This window comes from Mizuhopecten yessoensis, unplaced genomic scaffold, assembly GCF_002113885.1.
Source record: "Mizuhopecten yessoensis strain PY_sf001 unplaced genomic scaffold, ASM211388v2 scaffold3311, whole genome shotgun sequence".
Classification (NCBI taxonomy): domain Eukaryota; kingdom Metazoa; phylum Mollusca; class Bivalvia; order Pectinida; family Pectinidae; genus Mizuhopecten; species Mizuhopecten yessoensis.
Window position 1 is genome coordinate 537,691 of NW_018404981.1, and position 14,503 is coordinate 552,193.

Genomic DNA, 14,503 nt, shown 5'->3' on the forward strand with positions numbered 1-14,503 from the left:
ATAAATATATTATAAATACTCAACATGTTCAATTACCTCACAAAGTGGGGACGTCGACAGAAAACATTAACAAGATTTTGTGTAAAATCAATAAATAAATTAAAACATTTAACATTGAATTAGAAATAGAAACATCACATGTACTGTGTTTTATAGAAACATTTTTGTAAAAATATTAAAATCTGTTTATGCTTCAATGATGAAAAATGAAACTTAAAGAACATACTTATGTCTACCAATATGATAGACTGAATAACACATAGAAACAGACAATATATAGGTTAGCCCGAGTTTCCTCTGGCTCTGACACCAGACTTAGACATTTTGACAGATAGACCAGACAGGGCATTGAGGAAACTCCGGCTATACATGTATCATATTAATTTAAGGAGCATCCTGATCATAATTAGTGATTAAAGTTACCGTGCCACAATCTGTCGCAAAACAGTGGATACAATTAATGTTGCAGTTGAATTTCCATGAATACTATAAATGTATTGTTTTGAAAAGATTTAAAATTTAAATTGCTTATATGCATGTCAACTTTAAGTGTGTGTGAGAGATTTAAAACGGATCATATTTTGTCATTTATAGCTTGTTTTGTTTATTACTGATCAAGGTGATACATGTACTGTTATATATAAACTTTACTCATTTTACAACAATTATGAAACAAGTTATTCAACTTATATTAATTAATCACTCTTGTTTGCCCGGATGTTAGCGTGCGGGGGTCTTTGTGTGGGATGAAACCAGAGTACCCGGAGAAACCCCACGTGGTCGGGCAGGTGTCCCCATACCTTTTCACGTCTGATCGGGGAATCGAACCCCGGCCGCCTTGGTGAAAGGCAAGTGCGCTATCCACTACACCACCCGACCACCCGATCAAGGTGATACTGATGAAAACTAACCTTCTATACAAAACAAAAACAATAATATACAAACCAAGTGATAAAACAAAATGGCCCAGGTGCAGCAAACAATGATTTTCTATGAGACAGAAAACAATTTCTAGTATCCTGTATAGAAACAAATTCTGGTTTTGAATAATTAAAAACTGACATGTCAATATACAAGATGTTTTGATTTGAGTTTGAGAGTATGATATTAGGGCTGACCCTGAGGTTATATTGACATAGAGCAGTTATATAGGCCATATATATCAGTTAGTCTGTAATATCCTTTGTTCTACCAAATATCCACCGGTCAAAGTAATAATTTCTGTAACAATTTATATATGTAAATGTTTTCTGATTATGCTCGCTTGCACATATGTACAATACAATTTTAACCACTTTGTTTTCCTAACGTTTCACTTAATTAATCTATTTTAACAGAAATTATGTTCACACGTACCAAAAATTGTCAAGGTTTGGTTTAGTTTTATTTTGTTTAACGTCCTACAACTGTGTATCAACCTCTAAAGCTCCATGTGTATTGCATGCTTGCTTGTGTGCATGTGTGCTGGAGACAGGGTATGTTGGTGTAGTTGCCTCCTTGTGATAGCACAGATCTGATGCCAACTTCAGAGTGACATTTCATTGAAATACCATGCTGAAGGCACACAGCGCAGCATTTCGCTCGGTCACATTATACTGACAACGGGTGAACCCTATATCTTAAATGAGAATTTATAAACCCCTTAAAGTTCTGGTTCAAAAGTAATAAAAGAAATAAACTTTGAATAACAACACATCAATCTAGCTACTTGAGCTTTCAATCAGTACAATAAAGTATAAAAATAAACACAGTGTCTTGAAAACATTGAAATGGACGGATTCATGTATAAACAAACGAAGAGTAAAATATACACAAGTATAAAATGTACATGTTAAGATTTTACCGTAATTAACTTTCTAAATGCACCATTTATTGCTCTGTGCAGTGTCAGGTTTCTTTTATCAGTTATGCCACAGGCTTGGAGGTAGAATTTGTCTTTGATTTAATTTACCAAAAAGAAATTGCTTTTAACCCTTTCACCACTGTAGACCATAATGGACTCATCCATATCAATGTATGGTTGAGTCTACCAAAGTTACCTAGGGGTGAATGATCTCAAAACCAAGTATCAGAGTATCTGTGCTTTTCTCTGGGTAGGATGCAGTGGCATGGTGACAGGTATAGAATCAACTAGTCTACCTGTTGTATCACAATGCACAACTCAGTAAGAACATGAACATATTGTTTCAAAAACATCCAAGTTTCAAAAAAAATTGTTTCTTTCCAGATACAATATATGCACTATAAACAGAGAAATGTGATTCTATGGAATTTAATGATTCAAGGAGATATTTTTCACAAGTGGTAAATGGCAAAGTTATTGCGGAACATCATGTATAAAGAGCCATCAAGTTAAGATATCTTATTATCATTGTCACCATGCATGCATGTCCCAGGTTTCTAAAGAATAATATGTAGTATTAGTATTATGCCATCTTCTTTACAAGAGAGTTCCTTACATTATCACATCTCCTAATTACAAAAGACATATACAAAAAAGCCTCTTAAAGATCTTCTAGAAATAATAATTTGAACTTTTTGGTTATTTTAAATGATGATCTATAGAGAAACGTAAACATAAGATTGAATGTATTTTAATGCAAAGATCACTTCAATAAGTACTAATATATTAGCACTAATTTAAAAAGTATCAACTACAGTAGTGTACATTGATATGTCTCATTCAGGGAGCTACACAATCTTATTAAATTTTACACACAAAAATCTAACATTGCAGACAAACACAAACACTCTTACAAACATTTATAGGTTTCCATGGCAACTGACTTGTATTATTTTTGGCGTTTTCATTCATATTGTAAATTGTGTCACTCAACAGATGTATTTTCATTATTCCTATACGTCAGACTAGTTTTAACACCAAAACAACAAAACAACAAAAATTACTATGCAGGAGCAATACTCAGTTGATGAGACAGAAGATGACAAAATTAAAGAGGAGGATATATCACAGACGATGACGTCAAACGGCGATGACGGTATAGGTACTGCACCATTAAAACTAGTACTACCATCCAAGGTGAAGGTCACAATCCAAGGTGTTGAAAAGTCACATACAGCTCATAATAAAATCCAAGGTCAAAGTCACATAGATATCTTTAAATGTATTGAAAGGTGAAGTTCACACATATCTTGATTTAGATATACAAGGCAAAGATCACATACAGTGTAACTCACAGGTAACACAATCCAGGGCTATGGTCACACACAGCTTGCAATACAATCCAAGGTCAAGGTCACACAAAGTGAAGGTCAAGGTCACACAAAGTGTACTTTTAAATCTAAGGTCAAGGTCACAAATACAGCATTTCTCAAAGGCATCCACCGCATCCTCAGACATCTGAAAAACGAAACAAAACAATCAAATAAACAGTGATAATTTATAAAAAAAACACATTGCAGAAAGGAAACGATACTTCATGGTTCAGGTAAACATTTTACTAGCAGAAAAGTGAATTTTTGACCAATTTCATACAAAAATTATTGAAATACACAAAGCTACAATCTACAGTACCTATTCTTATATTAATGTTTATCTAGTCATTTTCTAGACAAATAAACAATGATACCAGCCTTATAAAGTGCAGAAACATAATACTGTTTAAGTTTAGCTTAATTGATATCATTTCCATGGTTACAATCTGAAAGTTTGACCTGTCCAGCTGACTAAATATGACTTGTTGGTAGGAAACCTTTGTTGGTTTATACAGGGTTTGGTTTAGCTTGAGCAATGTTGAAATTACTAAAATGTTCGGGCCAGGTGAGCTAAAAATGTCACAAATGTGCTTTTGTTATTGAAAGAAAAACTTATTGTTTTTAATTCTGAATAACTATTTCCCAGATGTTCATAGAGTGTTCCCGAATTAGTAACATAACAAGTTTTAAAAATAACAGTTCCTATAATAAGAACATCCAGACAAGAGGCCCAAGGGGCCTGAATTAAGTGGTTCACTTGTTTTTTCAAAATAATTATAGAGCTATATAACAAGTCATGAGTTTTGTTCTTTAGAATAAGTCAATGGATTTTTTAACAGACTTGACACATGTGGCCTAGAATATGGGTCAATGTTATTTCTTTTTGGCAATCATTGCAAGCAAGCTTCATGTGTACCAACCAAACATCAGGAGTTAACCATTTCTATTATTGAGAAAAATTGTGTGGATATTTAAATACATTTGACCCTGTGACCTAGAATAAGCATCAAGGTAAATCCTTTCACAACATTTGCAGCATTTCACTTCAGCTTCATAAAATATCATGACTCTACAATTTTTTGAAGAAGCCATTAGACTGTTATACTAGATTTGACCCATATGACTTTGAATATGGGTCAAGGTCATTTGTTTGAAGCACTTCATGCAAGAAAGCTAAAGGCCAAACATCATGACTTTAGGCCTTCAAGTTCTTCAAACGAAGTTGTTCAAGTGTTTTTACAAATTAGACCCCTATGACCTTGAATATGAGTCCAGGTTGTTTCTAGCTTTTACAAACTCTTCAGCATTCTTGACACACACTTCAGCATTCTGGACACATACTATAACTGCTGGCTTTTAACTTCTTCACAAAGAGTTAATGGTATTGAATACACATATATAGGTATTTTCTTTTCTTTAACTTTGTACTACTAGAAGTCAGAAAGCACCTGGCCATATATGTCATGACTCTTTTGGTTCCCTGGAAGGAATTGTTTGAATGTTATAACAGATTTTCCCCAAACTTTGCAGTACTCCATGCCAACTATCTGCAGGCCTAATATCAAGACTACCAGGTAGGCAGTTTGGCTCTCCAGGAGAAGACGTTCAAGTGTTTGTAAACATGAAAATAATTCCACTATTAATCTACTGCAAAACCCACTTCCCCTACTCCTCATGTTTACATACTATAAACAGATTTTTTCTTTGCATTTTGTAGTACATTTACTAAGGGGGATATACAAGAAATATCAAATTTATCTGACTGCTGGCTAGGTTTGGTACAGGATCTTTTTAGATGCTTCAACTTTTCAACTTTTTATTGCCCCTTTATATATATGGGCCCCTAGAAGGGGCCAGCACTTTGTTTTCACAAATCTGAATCATTGTCATCTATGATACTTTCAACCTTTAGTTGCTTTGGCTTTGTAGTTCTTGATCAGAAAAAGAGATTCAAAGAAAAAGTTTACAGTTGGCAGGGTATCAATGGATTAACCTAACCTGCTTGGATGTTTAGGCAAGCTGGGAGAGCTAACATGCCTACTAGGCCTGCACTTTTAATGTATAGTAAGTAAATTTCTACTATGTATGTTACATGAGAGATATTGTTTTCTTTGTTATGCGTCTATGGATCTGGGAGATTTGGATACACGTTGTATAGTTAGAATGCCGTAACAACTCTTGACCTCGAAATTCTGTATCCGAGTATTGATTTACTCTGTAACATCTAGGGCTATCACATCTCGTATCCATATATCCTACATACTACACCTAACATGTCAAGTAAGATCACCAACACATGAAAAAGACCTATAGAGAAATCACGGGTATAATAAATACATGGACCTACAGTAACTGCGACTTATTACCATAAGGCTCCGTTGTCATTGTTCAGGAGGGTATTGATTAAAATAAAAATCATAAAAAATAAGTGGCACTTATCTAAACTAAATTCATGAACAAATGTTTGACTTTATGTGTATTTTCAGGAAATTTGAATACACAAATAATTTACTTGACAGCAAATGAATTAAGGTTAAGATTGAATTAAAATTTTCTTTAAAAAAGTTCTTATAAATTAATTATTTATGACAACACAGAAGCTCTGCCATTAGTGCCCAGATGTGATTAAAAGGCTTCAATACAATTTCAACATCCTAGACTTTGCTAAATGATTTTTTGTAATCACAAGATCTAGTCCCTAAAAATGGAATCAACAGAAACCCTGCTTTTCTGAGAAAATTAACCACTTAAGTACGATATGTAAACTGTATTTATTTTACAAAACAATGAAACAAGTTATAACAACTTATATGTTAGCGTCAAAGGGGGTCTTATAAATGTGGGAGGCACAGGAGTACCCGGAGACAACCCACATAGTTGGGCAGGTGACCCAATAACCCCATAACCCAGAGACATTGCTACATTTAATTCCTGGTGGATGTAGATCTCTCTGTAATAACATAGATACAAATTGCTCAGGGTCATGATCTGGTGAACCTGCTTTTGTTTTTTTGATTATCTTTGTAAACCATTTAATTGATTAAATTAGGAGATTACCACTTTATAAATAACGCCTTACTTTTGGTGGTGTTATTAACAGTTATTGAAAATAAGATTACCACACGTGCCTAATTGTCACAAAAATATACAAAGATTACCTCTTAAAAAAACAAAGCAAATAAATATCTGATCCTTAATACAAGCTGATCTGGTTTTGATGTCGTGTTTTGAAGCAGTCACTATAACTGCATCAGACAAGGCCTAAACATTTAAACTGAAGTTCCTTCAAGCTGTAATATTTATAATGGCCCATAAAATCAAGTAATTTATGACCTTTCAAATTAGGGACAATAAATTAAATACCCACATGTGCTTGATAAAATACACACCAGCAAAATGCTGGCCGTTATATGATTGTGATAAATACAAGACCACCACAAACCTTTAAAAAATTCATGGCTTACCTAGATCTACCTAAGTGCTAATCAGAGCTACAGGTATCGTGCCAGTTAGACGCAGATGTTTTCATAGCCTACGTGTCTCAATTACGGTAAACGTGAACTCTCGTACTCTACCAAACAAAGGTGGCGTTGGGTTAATGAACGCATGGCTTTATACACGTGCAGTAATTTCATAACATGCAAACGCTCCAGATATTTTACCCTTACACTTATTGGGTTTTTCCAACTGAACATGTTTAGTGGATCTCGACAGTCTTTTATATTGATTTACCCGCCTACATGTATTATGGTAATGACATGTAGAAAAGAAATAACCTTCTAAGCCAAGATTTGAGAGAGAATGTTAATCAATCAGTCTATGTTAACATTTGTTGTGGGTCCCGGGGTAATAGAATTTCTAACCATGTGTGTTCAGAGTTTCCAAATTCTACACCCTCGGGTAGAACTCCCATGTTAGGGTTTATTAAGAAATATTGCCTTTCAACACCTATTCCGTCTTAGCGTATTGCAGAGTTATCTTCGCTTGTGAGCAGGTATTGATTGTTACGTCATTGGTTTTTATGAGAAAATTATGTCGTTTTCTCACAAATTGATGATGTTACTCTCACAAACAAATGACGTAACAATCAATACCTATTCACAAGAGAAGATAACTCTGCAATACGCAAAGACGGAATAGCTACATAATTTGAATGTTACAATTGTGTAATTTATGAATACGAGGTGTAACCGTAAACAGAATCCAATGACTTTAGGAGTTCCATATACGATAAATCATTAAAATGTTTGAAACTAACAAATTCCTTCTGTAAGGATACATTTTGAATAAATAATTTAAAATTTTCTCAATCAAGTACTGTCCTGTTTCAGGACATTACATGGCCAATCTTTTCAAAATACTGCATGTGACTTAATTTGTTTTGACATTTGTTTTTATGTAAATTCATGTTGCACAATATCAATTAAAATCATGTCATCATCTTAGGAACAAATTTATAACTTAATGCATATGACATTCAAGTACAGATCACATGAAACATGAGTTCATATGTCCTTGGGAATATAATGGTATGGAAAGAAAAAAAATATGAAGCATAAAAAAATAAGAAAAACCTATGGTACTACAAATGCTGTGACAGGTAGTACTAGATACCAACAAACGTTTTGGACATTTACTTCACAGATTTATGTCAGCTATAGGTAAACAATACCACAACCTATTGTTAAAATCATCATAAAACAGTGATGTAAATGACTATTAGGACGGTCTTAATTACTATTGTTCATTACAGTTAGGACTGTCGTAATCAATAATGTTATTACTTTCAGAAGGAAAATAGATTTGCAACTTTGTGTAAGGTACATGCAACTAAATGAAATAAAGGGAAATCGGTTTTTCAATAACTTCAAGTAGCAGGTTCAATTTTTATAAAAAGAAGCAGATATGGGGATGTCAGACCAGCTGAAGGTCTGGTAAACAAGTATCAGATTATAAAGTCAAGTGTAAGTAGAAAACCATGTAGATAAACCTGGATGAATGTTGCGATTTGTACAAGTTTCAGTTTAGACAGTTTACATTTTTGACTTCTTCTCAAGAACCAATGGATGGAATTTTTTCAAACTTGGCGAGAATCATACTTGGTAGATGAGGCTATACAATTGTAAAATTGGGATTCCTACCCCAACCCCTGGGGCCAGGGAGGGGCTCTAAAGGGAAATTTAACTACAGTCAATTTCTCTGCATAGATGGAAAGATCATCAGGGGCTTTATTTAAATTGTAAATTTCAGAACCCGGCCCTGGCCATCCATTCTTCCTTTCGGAGAGGGTAAAGTTTACTTTGGTTTATATAGGTGAAGACCACTTTTGGGTATTATTCTTACTTGGTGAGAATCATCATTTGAGGAAGATGGTTTCAAATTGTAAAATTGGGATTCCTACCCCAACCCTAGAGGCCAAGGCAGGGCCCCAAAGGGAAAATTAACCAATATTTCAAAAATCTTCTTCTCTAGACACAGAGGTACAATTTATCTGCATGGATGGAAAGATCATCAGGGGATCTTTATTTAAATTGTAAATGTCAGGACCCCTGGGCCATCCATTCTTCCTTGGGGAGGGGGTAAAGTTGATTATACTTTATAAAGTGAAATATCACTTTTTGGTATATTTTGACAATTTTCTGTAGGAAATTATTCTTACTTGATGATAATCATCCTTGTTAGATGAGGCTATACTTTTGTACTTTTGTAAAATTGGGATTCCTACCCCAACCCTAGGGGCCAGGGCGGGGCCCCAAAGAGAAAATTAACCAATATTTCAAAAATCTTCTCTATAGACACAGAGAGGGAATACAGTCAATTTCTCTGCATGGATGAAAAAATCATCAGGGGCTTTGTTTAAATTGTAAATTCCAGTACCCCTGGGCTATCCGTTCTCCCTTGCGGAAGGGGTAAAGTTGACTATAGTTTATAGAAGGGAATAACATTTTTGGGCATATTTTATATATTTTCAGCAGGAAATTATTCAAACTTGGTCAGAATTATCTTTGGTGAATGAGTGTATTACATTGTAAAATGTGGATTCATGCCCCATCACATCTCAACAATGAGATTTAAAGCTACCAGTTCCTATAATATAAATCAGGTGACCACTTTAAGGCCCTTGGGCCTCTTGTTAAGTCTGACGAAACACTGGGCAATACTGTGTAACGTTCCACTGATTGGCAGAACAGTAGAAGATGTAGATAAATATTCAGGTACAGGTTTATTTTTGATCCTTTAGATCTACACCAGGCTCATGAAACAATAATCATATTTTAATAAAGTGTAGTGACAACACTTATATAGAGAGCGGAAGTGAGCATAACCCCTTGAGTGTGGAGGATGTACGCTGGTAATGTAAGAGTTCTTTTATTGGTTATAAAAATGATTCTGTTAACGGTAACTGTTGCCCAAATGCAGGATTTAATGATACCCATATGCCCCGTTGTTCCTAACCTGTGTATGCATTAGGTATATAAGGGCATTTGAGATCAATTACAATGTAAAAGGACATAAGCTAGAGTAAAACACTCAACCTTTATATCTAAAATAACAATCTAATGGGGTCATAGGTCATCCTACATAACACGTACACGAAGCATATTTCAGATCAATATTATAAATTCCTTCCAGTTATAAACGTTTTCTGTTTTAAGTGTGCTCCGTCCTTCCAAAAGGGTCACTTTCAATTTTCTATGCTCAATAATTTATTTCTTCTTTCAAGGTTAATGGTTAATTCAGATTCCTTAGGCTTCAATAATTTAGCATCACTTCCAGACACTCACAGGCTACACACACTGATCAAGAGGATTTTCAGGCAAGATCAATGGATTTTCTGAAGCTGTACATGTATATATATATAGCTAACACATTTTCCTTCTTGAAATTTAAAATGTTAAGTGACAAGAATTAGATAAACACATTAGACGATGGTCAAAGTGGAAATTTTCTCACAATTGTAATAACATCGTTTTACAAATGACAGGATTATAGGCAGTGAAGTAAGTTAATTTTTATTTCAAGTTTCAGGTTAAGTTTATTATTACTTAAATCTTCCACTTATCACATGTTAGACTGTTTTGCCATATATATATATATATATATATAAATAAAGCAAAACACGAAGGCCAGTATAATCGGCTAGCGCTTTCGCCCATCTTAAAAGTCAAAAGGTGCCAATCTTTGACCAGTCCCAAATTAGATCAGGATTTTAACCAGAATTTAGCCACATATAGTGCCAATCAACCTGTATATATATATATATATGTTTATAAACAACACCTCTATCATATAATGAATGAACAACCCAGGGTGAAGACAAGGAAATCGTATCGATAAGACTTTGTTTTCTAGAACTCTGCAAAGCCTCATTCTGGACATCAAAAACCTTACCATTAAGTTCAGATTTCTCTGTTCACTGTCTAACACAGTGGTGATAATAAAGTCTATCTTATATAAAATTCTGTTTTTGAATTTTCTGAATTGAAGAAGGCTTTGATGTTTAACATTTCATCTTTTCGGCTATACAAGTATTTAACTCATTCATCCCTGAAGACACACTTGAACTCTTCCAAATCAAAGGTTGGGATAGATCATTATGAATTTTCAGGGGTGAATGAGTTAATATTTGTATATATTTAGATAAGACAGGTTCATACATTATTCAAAATGAGTCTTTTCATTAGAATAAGGAACTGATCATTAAATGGTGATGAGAATTTCATGATCAAACAAGTAAGAGTATCTTTTCTCTCATTTCCCTGTGTGTAAGATAGAGCTGTCCATGGTAAGAATGGGGTGTAGGAAATTTCTATCTTACACCCCATTTCATGTGACGTGACGTCACATTGGCTCAACAATGACGTGACGTCACAAATTCCATTGCTGCAATGCTGAAAAGGCGACGTGGTGAAATTAAAACCTTTTACGATATTTTACCGTTCATATTAAAAAGATGAAATTATTTTTTCTGCGCAAACTCTGATTGAAAATATGAGGTACGATAAATCTGGCTGTATGAAATGTTATATGAAATCAAACTCTTTATAAAATAGATGCCTGTAAAATCCAGACCTTCAACAGTGTCCTACATGTATACACCATCACCTGTTTAAAGTGACCTTAATAGTAAAAAGAAATGTCTTCTTAACTCTATGTTTACTCTACAGACTCACTGAAGTCAGTGTCATCTGATAACTTGTTTATTTTTACCAGAGTCACCAGACCCTGTGTTATCTGAAAACCTGTCTATTCTGACCAGTCACCAGACCCTGTGTGATCTGAAAACCTGTTTATTCTGAATGGAATCACCAGATCCTGTATTATCTAATAACCTGTTTATTCTGACCAAGATCACCAGACCCTGTGTAATCTGATAACCTGTTTAACCTGTCTATTCTTACCAGAATCATTGGACCCTGTGTTATATGATGACCTGCACTATCTGACCAGAATCACTGGTCCCTGTGTTATATGATAACCTGTCTATTCTGCCAGAATCACTGGTCCCTGTGTTACATGATGACATGTGTTTTCTGACCAGAATCATTGGACCCTGTGTTATATGATGACCTATGTTTTCTGACCAGAATCATTGGACCCTGTGTTATATGTTACCTGTCTATTCTGACCAGAATCATTGGAACCTGTGTTATAGGATGACCTGTGTTTTCTGACCAGAATCATTTGACATAATTCTGTGTTGGGTTTTGACAAGTTTGTCATATTGAAATAGTATGTATTAATTAAGCTGCACTTAATAGGACATTGTCACATATAATTACCCTCACCTCTCTAAACAGTCAGCATTAATCACTGAACTTGACTATGGCCTGTCAATGAAGATTTAAGTAAAGCAACAGTACCAATATACAATATGTCTCTAACAAAAAATGCAATTTCTCTATGTCCTATAATGAATCAAGTTATATGTTCATTATTCATGGTCCTGTACACACATATTCATATTATAGAAGTGTGACTATTTATACATAACATCGAATCCTGTCACCCTCCATCAGGTTTTCTACGACAAGAAACTTTCATTAAATTTGTTAACACTTGGTTGGACTTGTAAGACTCTACATATTATGCTGGTACCATACACTGTTACGTTATGGTGTTAGTGGTGATAGGGCTAACGGACATTTATACTTGTGGGAATGTTCCATAATTAGTCCCGACATAATTATTTTCTCAACTTGTTTACTCTTTGATGCGTGTCGTGATAGTGTAGCCGATCCAGTATTGTCAATATTGATTTCTGCTGATTCAGCAGTATTTATAAAATCCTCAACTGTATCCAACCTAAATGTTTAAATGAAGACCTTTTACAACGATACGTCTACCTTTTTAAAAAAAAAAATATCTTTTGATTCTTTGCGAAAACTTCAACGTTTTGTTTTGAAAGAGTCAGTGTGAGACAGTAAGCTGTTTAAGTGATCACTAAGATCATAATTTTTCAATAGATTTTCAGGATATTCAATTCTACAGAAGTTTTAAATTTTCTATAAATACCACTTGATAAATGTGAAAATAGAAGAAGCAAAACCAGAGAAATACATGCATATCTACATATGATGTAATTTTACTGTGACATTCTGGTTGCCAAAAAAAATCCGACGAACGGTTTAGGAGAAGTTGCCCTTACAAGGTTCATTGACAAGACGGATGGACAGAGAGATGGATGGACAAGGTGTCATTCCTACATACCCCCTCACAACTTCATTTTTAGGAAGTGTAACAAGTCAAAAAGAAATTTCAAGAGTAAAATTAAGATACTTTGAAACATTTTTCCACTGATGAGTCAACATTTTCCCTATTTTGTATAAAATTTAGAAATTGTGAATGCACAGTTTCAAAAGGAAAGAATTATATACCAATTTATAAGTACTCGATGACTGTTACACACTTTTGTTACTTTATTTTTCTATATAAAAGAGAATCAAAATTGGCAAGTAAAAAAAAAAGAGTTTTGAAGTAGAAATCTTTGTCACAGTTATACCTTGTGCAATGGTACCTTTTACCTATAATTAACCCTTTCATCCCTATGTAGCTTCAGTAGACTCTACCATGTATTGATATGAATGAGTCCATTATGGTCTACAGTGGTGAAAGGGTTAAAATTCCTGATACGTGTATATATGAATCCTCAGAGTAGTTCTGAGACACTGTAAACCTGTGTTGCACCACTGCATCCGAGTGAGTTGTTTGATCCCAAGGGTAGAGCTATATACGCATCTTAAATAATTAAATTTCCCCTGTGTGGATGGTATTTAGTACAGACCATTATTAGATTGCTGGCATTAAAGTATGTCTATGGTAATCAGCTGATTAACTTCACACAGTAATGGTCTATACTGATCTCCAACCATCTTTAACTCATTCACCCCTATAAAGACACATTCAAACTCTTCCAATTCAAAGGTTGGAATAGTTCATAATGAAACTTCAGGGGTGAATGTGTTAAAGCTGTCATCCATGAAGGTTTAGACAGTCAATGTCAGCTTCCTTTTTAAGTACCATATTTATCCTGCGATAAGCACATGCTTGGTAATAAGCCCACCAATATAAATTGCACTGTCATGAAAAAATGCCAACAAAATCTTTCTCATTGTCCTGTAATAAGCGCTCCCACCCTCCACCAATCAGTCAGAGATTACTGTAAAATTATTTATTTTAGTGGGGTTAAAATTGTGTTTTCATATATTAGCCTGTTTCAAGGACATTATATTTCGCTAATTTCTGATTTCCCCCGATCTATATCATACCAAATTTATGTTTTCGTGGAGATATAATTTCATGGATTTTTGTTATCCATGAAATAAACGAAATTTAATGTCCCACAAAAATTTGATTTTACATTATCATATGTGTTTGCCCCCTGGGCTTATTGCAGGATAGATATGGTATACCATTATATCAAGTAACCTTTCCCAATGCAAAGACAGAAGCAACTTGTCATCAGCCATTGTTTGTTAATGGATCTGCTAATTATAATCATGCAACTTCTGTCTTTAATGTTATATTAACTCTTTCACCACTGTAGACCATAATGGACTATACTAATCCATATCAATGCATGATTATAAGAGTCTAATAAGGTTACATAGGGGTGAAAGGGTTAAAGCTCTGATCTGGGAGACAGGAGTTAGACCAGCAGCGAACTCCATATGGTATCCACTACTTAGATAATTCCGTGCCACTACGTAGTTATAATCTCTTGGCAATTACACAAAGTGGTATATGCACAGTGGCGGAGGATCCAGAGACCTATCTGGGGGGGGGG

At 34.4% G+C, this 14,503-nt stretch overlaps 1 protein-coding gene across 1 annotated transcript in view; it reads right to left on the reverse strand.

Annotated features, from left to right (window-relative positions):
- Window positions 1-1,545: 1,545 nt before the first annotated feature.
- Window positions 1,546-14,503, reverse strand: part of LOC110447335 — a 24,945-nt gene continuing 11,987 nt past the window's right edge. The window contains exon 2 of the mRNA XM_021492954.1: window positions 1,546-3,361. The gene's annotated coding sequence lies outside the window, so the exon portion shown is untranslated. The remainder of the gene's footprint in view (window positions 3,362-14,503) is intronic.